The sequence below is a fragment of the Capsicum annuum genome, chromosome 8 (assembly GCF_002878395.1).
Source record: "Capsicum annuum cultivar UCD-10X-F1 chromosome 8, UCD10Xv1.1, whole genome shotgun sequence".
In the NCBI taxonomy this organism is placed as follows: domain Eukaryota; kingdom Viridiplantae; phylum Streptophyta; class Magnoliopsida; order Solanales; family Solanaceae; genus Capsicum; species Capsicum annuum.
In genome coordinates this window covers 135,522,421-135,532,477 of record NC_061118.1, presented here as the reverse complement: position 1 = coordinate 135,532,477, position 10,057 = coordinate 135,522,421, and positions in this window count along the sequence as shown.

The window sequence follows — 10,057 nt, the reverse complement described above, 5'->3', positions numbered from 1 at the left end:
TAGATCACCTGCAGAATTTTAAGAAAAATCTTTTTGATAAAAAATGGATTCATCTTTTGGATTTTTCCCAATAAAATTCATAAACGAATCAAATATATCCATAAAGTTAACATAGGCAAAAAACTTTAGAGAACAAAAATTTAATATTTTGAATTTCCTTTTTTCATATTAATTTTTATTTGTATATGCTATATTTTGTCTTATTATATAATTAAATGCCAATTTATATTCATTCTTCACCCTAAACCCACAAAAACAAGCGATAATTGGTTGGGTACTATTTTAAAGATTCATTTGTCTTATTATATCATTTTATTGATATTTTTTTAAAAAAATAATTTGTTTCATGACTAAATAATTTTTCTTTCCTTCAAAAATAGTACATTTAGTACGTAAATGAAAATCCGTAAGCCATCATTTTTATTTTTACATTTTAAGAATCTTTAGTATATAAAATAAATAACAAAAAAATATAAAATTAGTACCAATTCATATAAATGCCTTGAGTTTTAAAAATATTATTAAGTGGTGAAATAAATAAATTAGAAAAACTTTGAAAAGTACCAAATAAAATAATTCAAACCTTTACACATCAACTACTTCATTGATTAGTAATGTGCATAGTATTACCATACGAATTATTTCCCTTTAAATTGTGTGATTATCTGATATTTTTATCATGTGATCTAATAATTTTTCTCATATAGAATAAGAATAAATATAATTTATATTCTTTTTTAAGAAGGACAAAATAAATATAAATTTAAAGTACATAATTAAATTGTTCCTCAATGATAAATATATCATGTGTGTTTATTTTTTAAAAAATAGGATAAAAGTTTAGTTAAATAAATTTGATAAGTTAAATCGATCTATTTATTACTGTCACAATCCGAATCGAGACCGTGGCCGCCACGGTCATCCATCCAATCTAAAACACTCTACGAAGCCTCTACTAAACTAAAAACAGTAATCTGACTTAGCCGGGACAAGGCCCCCGACAAGACCATAAAATAACTAAAACTAACATCTGGATAGATTTACCTTCCAAAGAAAGGGAGGCTCTCCAACTCAGAATGTCAGAGGAAAAATTTACTGATTTGTAGAACCACGGAACAGGACCTCAGAACCTAAAATATAGGGGGTCAATACTCGAAAGTATTGGTATGTAGAACAATCCAAAAATAATATATTCTTACAAACCATAAGTGAGAGCATTTTATAAAATAATTTAACATAATGTAAATGAAAACACATGGACATAATTTTGATGAGCTTCAACCATTCTTGTAAAAACACTGACTCAACTCTTTGTATTCCTTTGGAGCTAGATAACACACCCTACAATTTTGTAATTCCACGAGTTATATGGAATCCACTATTGACTCAGCGGCTAAGCCCCCAACCCAAGTTTTCTGCAAGGGCTGGAGTCTCTGCTCTCTACTAAGCCACAAGGTCGTCGTAGCGTACAATCCCCTATTTTAGGAAAAAATAAAACCCGTGTCTACAAATCACGATTTTGGGCAATGAGTTATCTAAACTCATGTCTTCTTTGGGTAACTATCTAACTCTCTTTAAACCCTATTTTAGTCTCTTAAAATCATACTTCCTTCTTATGAACAATTCTTTTTGTATTTTGCTTAGGGCACATCATAATAGGGTATCTTCATACCCAGAGTTGCAAGTCCTTCATATCATCATATCATATCTACTGCTCTTCTTATTTCAAAGAATATTAATGACCACCCAAAATATTTAAACATTACATGAAGGAGTTCTTATTTCAAAACACATGAAAACTTATGTAAATTACTCCCTTTTTAACACTTTATCATGTGGTGGTTTTCCCTTTCATAAATCACATGAAATTTCTTTAATAGAAACGTGAAGATTTGTAAATCAAGGAAAGACCTCTCTCATTCGTTTATAAAACAATAACAATCAATAATGAAGATTAAAAATTTACTCTCAATTTTATAATTCATGTATTTGAACAACCCACAACATATTAAAATATTGGATTTCATAACAAGAAAGGGAAATTTCATAAATCATACTTTCATATAACTATTTGAAACTCATTACTCCATACATATGAACATAATTCAAGTTTAGGAAAACCCCCCATATTTTAAACAAGATTTCATCATAAATTTGGGTTCCCAATGCATGATCTCAAAATAATCTCAAATCTCAGAATACGTGTAAGCATATATACTATAAAACTTGTAAAAACTTTAAAACTTATGCCCATAAAATTTAGGATAGTCCCACATACCTTAACCTTCTTGATTTATGAAGAAAGCTTGAATCTTTAGAGACTTGAATGATAAATTTAAGAAAAGAACCCTATTCTTGATGTTTTCATGAAGATTATTTAACTTGGAATCTTAAATTCTTGGGTTTCTTAGGGAAAAGGGTTTGGATTTTTGTTCTTGGAAAGGGAAGGGTTTACATATGGATTTGATGATGAAAAGGGGGTAACTAATGCCCTTTTGGTATTTTAATCCATCTCTTGGATGCTTGGGGGTAAGGGAAAATGACTAAAAATCCCTTTGGGCTTGTATTTACAGATTCTGGAAAATATTACTCCGCATTACGGAGCTAGATGTAGTAACTTAATCCCACTTCATGGTGCTATTGCAATAGCTTACTGCTTATGATGAAAATGGTCATAACTTTTTGCTCGGGTATCAGATTAAGGCTAAATTGGTATCATTAGAAAGATAACTCAATTATCTATCATTTGTTGCATCTTGAGATATGAAATTCCATATATATAAAAATTTATTTACGTTCAAAGTGGATCCTTGTCGAATCGAATACAAAGATTTGGATGAATCAAAGGCTCTTAGCTCAACTTTGTTCTAAGTGATTCCTATGAACGTTTTTTTATCTCATAAGGACTTTACACACTAGGATAAAGATAATGACACATATATTCAAAGATAAATCATGGGATTAGAGTTTACACGAGTAGGAATGACCGGTCGATGTCTAGTCCAAAAATATGGGGTGTTACATTGTCTCTCTTTTGGGATCATTCATTTCTGAATGATGGGTAGGAACATGTTGAAGATCTAAAAGTATGGAATAAAGAACATAACCTCACATTGAACACTTTTCCTAAACAAAATATAAAAAGGTATCAGAAGAGCTTCATGATAGCCCCTAGTGAAACGTGTAAGAAGAAAGCATGGGATAATAAGAATTGACATAGAGATGACCCTGCACATAAGTTCTAGGGATCATAATATTCATAACATAAGGCATGAGTTTCTTTGGTGATAATAGGCCTGATTTATATTGGTAAAATCATGAAATGAGATTCTACGGGAGATAAGAATACAAGCATTATCTACCTTACAAGGTACAACGAATAGACTTAAACTTGGAGACACTACTCATCTATGCCCAAAACAATAAATAACATACTTCATAATTTCCAACTTACAATTCTCCCATCACAGAACTAACCACAAGAGTTTGAGTCCCACTGCGTAGTACTTTTATGTTGAAGCTTAACTCAGAGAAAAGAGGTGCTAGTTTAAGCTATGGGACCCCATGATCTACATCCCTTTAAGAATATTACTTCACCTTATCACTACTATCAACCACCCTCTGGTTTTAATTCAGGGAGTACTAACCACATAGTACATGGATTTTTATTTTCATCAATCAGCACATTCAATCCTATCATTACTACACCCACTTTATGGAACTCCCTACTAAGACCAGCAAATTCAATCACTCTCACAATGATTTTTGCCACATATCTCCTTCTTAACTATTTCATATAGTGAAAGTTCATCTTCTTCTTACACCCTTCACCTATAACCTTAGCTAAAGAAATCACATCAAAAATTTCACATTCAAGAACATCTACTTTCCCTACCTAAGTCACAACTACTCTTCCATAAATATTATCATACTATCATTTGAAGGGTCTTTAAGGGACCCGAGCATAAGCGTCATGAATGGAAATAACACTATTTGATTATAACTTATACTTATTACACTACTAAAGTTGGGACATGAGGTAAAGATATGAAATAATAGACACAAAGTGCTTCATAAATCAAGTGTCTAGATCATGAGTAGAGAGTCATTCGGCATAAAAACAACACAACATGAGTTCTTAGGATAGACCACAATGAGAAACATAAGTTCTTACATCCTGAGTCTTATAACATAAGGTCAGAATTCATCAAGTCAATAATTGAGAAAAGGATTGATACTTGAAGTTATTGCTTTTTCATTTTTAGAGATGAGATAGTCATGAGTTTGCATGAACTTTATCACTTTGGCTAGTCCCGATATAAAATGAATTGGTAACATATAGAAAACACAGTTTCATAGAACTAGGCATGATATAAGACATGGAATTTTATGGATCATGAGCATCATAACATAAAGCTTGAATACATAAAAGACTGGATTTACTAAGACGTCTTTTCTTATAGTTTGAAGGTCAAAACATGACATGACTTACATAGAGAAATCAGACCTTAGACATAGGCAAGACTTGAATACATAAGTCATTAATAGAATAACCTCTTAAATTGAAGTAGGAGGAGTTTGCTCTAGGAATAGATTTATCATGACTCTTCCCTGAAACTTGCCACCATGAGAAAATTCAAGAACTATATAAAAGTCACAATCCTAAACTTGCAGACATATCCCCTCATCAGATCAATAAGGACAATTCTTAATAAAATAGGGGTATCAATATACACATGAACACAAACTCCCCTAAATAATTTTAATAAGAAGATACTAAATTCTTCTAGGACATCCCCTTAAGGGACACTAATCATATCTTTTTCCAACCCCCAAAGTTATCAACCTATGACTACAATTATCATGAGCATAGGCATCTATGCCTCTAAACACTTAACACTCCATCTTCAACCCCTTAGAATACTAGCATTACACCTTTAATATCATAACCTCATAACAAAATTTCTGAAACTACACCAATGGTTCACGTAGGCAATCAATTTCTCCCTTAATTTAGCTCTACATAACACCATGTAACAACTCCCTAAACTTCTTCATACTGAGGAACTTAAGAACATAGACTAGGTGTACATGACACTCATAACATAAAACCAAGTACACTGTATTCATATAACTTAAGGATCCTATCTATCAGATGATTTAGCCACCATTTCTACTTCCACAGTAGACCTCATGCATAAATCATAATTACACACTCTATCATTTTATAAGTTATCAACCTAAGATCTTTTACACATTACATCAAGCCTACTAATTCAATCCCACAAAATATGCATCATTAATCTTAAGCTACCATTTTTACCACCAAAATCCCCATCTAAAGTTCAACCCTTTTTTATAACACCAATCATGTAACAACGATGAAGCATGCCATATATTATACTGTTCTGTAAAATGGAAAAATCAACCCAAGTTTCTTATTTCACGCAACTACGGCACGTAAGTTCATTCTCTCCAAAACACTACTACTACACCTTAGAATCCACCACACACCTTCTCGCATACAGTACTAGTTAAAAACTACTAGATAAAAGACAATCAAAGAGGGGTAAAGTCACATAATAGGGATGTTCGATCTGAATCTCACAATATAACCCATTACGATCTTACCAACATATTCAACTTACTCACATAATATTTACTTGTCCATGCATATATTTAGACTACTTTCAAAATTTCTTAAACATCACTAAGTTTTCCCTAAGTTATTCTATACTTATAACTTCTTGGCTAACCTACCCCTTTTTATTTACCATCTATAAATTATTTCTACAACCACCATAACAATCCACTGTGGGCTCCTTCCCTATTTTGAATAAATAACAATCACAGCCAATCACTTCCTTCATAGACTACCATACAATCTACAAATCTTGCTACAACATTAGCCAATCACCATAAAAGAGCAAACCATCTCTTAGTTAAGGTTTATACAACTAAAACTACCTATTTATGTAAAGTCAGCCTTACTCTTACTTCTAGACTTATGATTTCATATAACCAACTTCGGGATCATCTTGCTACCAATAGGTTATGACACCATAATATATACTATTACTTAGGTGGAAATATTGTTCAAACATTTAATCACATATCTCTGCCCTTAAGCATGACATTGGAAAGAACTAATAGACTCCTATTAAGTCCTTGCGCCATCTCATAACTTCATGGATAACTCAATCTGAAAGGACCACATTATTGGAAATCTAAACACTTGAATTAGTATCGCCTTGATAATGAGGCATGACCCATAAAATTAAAGCAAGAAAGCAATTTGGATAAATTTTGAATGGATAATGCTATAGCATGAAGTAGAGTATGAAAGAATGAGAAATAACTCCTAAATGCTCGATAGTCTCCTGATTATAAGTGTGGTGCAAAACATACCCATAAGTAAGACTCTACTAGAAATGGCTTTGCAGACACCCTAGGACCATGAACCGTACTCTGATATCAAGCTTGTCACGGCCCGAATCGAGACCCTGGCTACGATGGGCATCCCGAACCATTAAGGCCTGAGAGACCCCTTAGCATGTAATCATAAGCATAACTTATACCAAATAACATGCAGAAGATAACTGAAAATATGGTAGTCCCAAAATCAAAATTAAAACTTTATAACATTGTATCAAAAGAAATAACCCAAATCCAATCTAAAACACTCTACGAGGCCTCTACTGAAAAAAAAATAATAATATGACTAAGATAGGACAAGGCCCCCTGCCAGACCATAAAATAACTTGAACTAACATCTGGATAAATTTTCCTTCCAAAGAAAGGGAGGCTCACCAACTCGGAACGTCTAAGGAAAAATCTACTGGTTTGCAGAACCATGGGACTGGGCCTCAGAACTTGAAATATAGGGGGTCAATACTCAAAAGTATTGCTATGTAGAACAATTGAAAAAGAATATATTTTTACACCCCATAAGTTAGAAAATTTTATAAAAACAATTTAACATAATGTAAATGAAAACACATAGGCAAAATTTTGATGAGCTTCAACCACTCTTGTAAAAACACTGACTCAACTTTTTGTATTACTTCTGAGCTAGACGGTATACCTAGCAATTTTATAATTCCATGGGGTATATGGAATCCGCCCTTGGCTCGGCTGCCAAGCCCCCAACCTAAGTTTACCATAAGAGCTAGAGTCTATCCTCTCTACTATTTCACAAGGCCATCGCCAGCGTACAATCCCTTATTTCAGGGCATAATAAAACCTATGTCGACAAATCACGATTTCAGAGAATGAATTATCTAAAATTATGCCTTCTTTAGGTAACCATCTAACTCTCTTTAATACCTATTTTAGTCTCTTAAAATCATACTTCCTTCTTATGAACAGTTCTTTTATTATTCTTCTTAGGGCACATCATAATAGGGTATCGTCATACCAAGACTTGCAAGTCCTTCATTTCATACCATATCATATCTACTGCCCTTCTTATTTCAAGGCATGTTAATGACCACCCAAAATATTTAAACATTACATGAGGGAGTTCTTGTTTCAAAACACATGAAAACTTATGCAAGCTACTCCCTTTTTAATAGTTTATCATACGGTGGTTATCCCTTTCATCAATCACATGAAAATTTATTATTATGAGAATTTGTAAATTAAGGAAAGAACCTTCTCATTCGTTCATAAAAGAATAACAATCCATAATGATAATAAAGAATTTACTATCAAGCTTGCAGTTCATACATTTGAACTACTCACAACACATTAAAATAATGGATTTCATAACAAGAGAAGGAATTTCATAAATCATAATTTCATATAACTACTTCGAACTCATAACTTCCATACATATGAACATACTTCAAGTTTAGGAAAAATCCCCATAGTTTAAACATGATTTCACCATAAATTTGGGTTCCCAATGAATGCTTTCAAAACAATCTCAAATCTAATAATACGTGCATACATGTGTACTTTAAAACTTATAAACACTTTAAAACTTACGTCCATAAAATTTAGGATAGTCCTACATACCTTAAGCTTCTTGATTTGTGAAAAAATCTTGAATCTTTGGGGACTTGAATGATGAATTTGTGAAAGGAACCCTATTCTTGATGTTTTCTTGAAGAGTCTTGAACTTGGAAGCTTGAATTCTTGGGAAAAAGGATTTGGATATTTATTATTGGGAAGGGAATGGTTTACATATGGATTTGATGATGAAAAGTGGGTAAATAATGCCTTTTATATGTTTTAATCCGTCGCTTGGGTGGTTGGGGTCAGGGGAAATAACTAAAACGCCCTTTGGGATTTTATTTATGGATGCAAGAAAACATTAATCCGCATCGCGGAGCTAGACCCGGTAGCTTAGTCCTGCGCACGGCGCTATTCCGACAACTTACTGCTTCCGACAAAAATGGTCATAACTTTTTGCCTTGGTTTCGGATTAAAACGAAATTGGTGTTATTGGAAAGATAACTCAATTATTTATCATTTGTTGGGTCTTGAGATGAAAAATTCTACATATATAAAAAGTTATGCATGTTCAAAGTAGACCCTTGTAGAATCGAATACAAAGATTTGGACGAATCAAAGGCTCTTTGCTCAACTTTGTTCTAAGTGATTTCTATGAACATTTTTCAGCTCCTAAGCACTTCGCACACTGGGATAAATATCATGACATATGTATTCAAAGATAAATCATAGGATTAGTGTTTACACTTGTAGGAACGACGGTTCGATGTCTAGCCCAAAAATGTAGGGTGTTACAATTATTTATATAAAAAGAAATTTTAATGACATGGCATGTCAACTAGGAGAGAAGAAATATTTTTATAGTATCAAGTATATTTTGAGGAAAATAGGGATAGTTTAGTGTTTTTTTGGTCCTAAAATAAACAAAAGTGATATGTGTAGGTAATTTTTAAAAATGGGTGACTATCCATGGAAATTACTCAATAATTAGATGGTATTAGGATTAATTTTTTTAAAGTATTATTGATTTCTAAGTTCTATTTGGGGGTATTTGAAAAATATATAATGTGATTTTAAACAATTATTTTTGGTCAAATAAAAACAATAAAAATAAGTAAAAAGTAAAAAGTTGGGTAATATCTTTTTTACCCTTCTTAGAAGCCCCCACCCATTTTACTCCTTAATAAATCGAACTCGAAATTTTGGGATTGGAAGAGATGGGTGGTTACCATTTGAATAACTTTCTCTTGTTAAAATTAGATATTTTCAACTTTTCATTTTTATCTTTTGACTTATAAACTATTTTTAAATAGTCAATCCTAATAACTTCATAACCGAACTCTTAAATAGATACATTACCAAAAAGATATCAGGAGAGAGAATGCAATTAGAAAAATAGTTTCACATTGAGTGGATTGTGACTTTAACCATAAATCACTGTAAAAAATATTTCTCTGGATATAGCATAAATAAAACAGCTAGCTATAGGGCTAGGCATATTTTAGTTCAAATCGAAAAAGTTAAAAAATTAAATTGAAATTTAATTTTGGTTTTCTAGTTTTTTGGAATGATTTCATTTTCAAATTTTAGAAAATCAGTTAAGCGATTTGATTTTTAATTTTTCAAGAAAAAACTTTGGTTAAATCGAAAAACCAAAATTATATAAATTATATACATTTTCTTATATATATAGATATGTATGTATATATTCAGTATAAATATATAATAAGTAAGCCAAACTTGTGCATAATACAGTTATGTATTATGTTAAACTTATGATTATTTCATTTCATTTCATAGATGTTGAGTTATTTATATTTGGTAATGAAAAATTGGCTTGAAATTTTTTTTTCTCTAAGAAAATCATCAATTTTAAAAGGTCAGTCATGAAAAAGAAAGACTCACTACTGTTATCTTCAAAATCAAAATAAAAATTTAAAATAACCGAACCCAATTGGTTAAAAACAAACCAAACCAAATCTATTTCGATTTGGTTACGGTTGCCATTTTCGTCAACCCAAAAATAAAAAATCGAAACGATGTTAAATAATCAAACCAAACAAACCCAATTCCCACCGCTATCTAGATGCATTATCTCTGA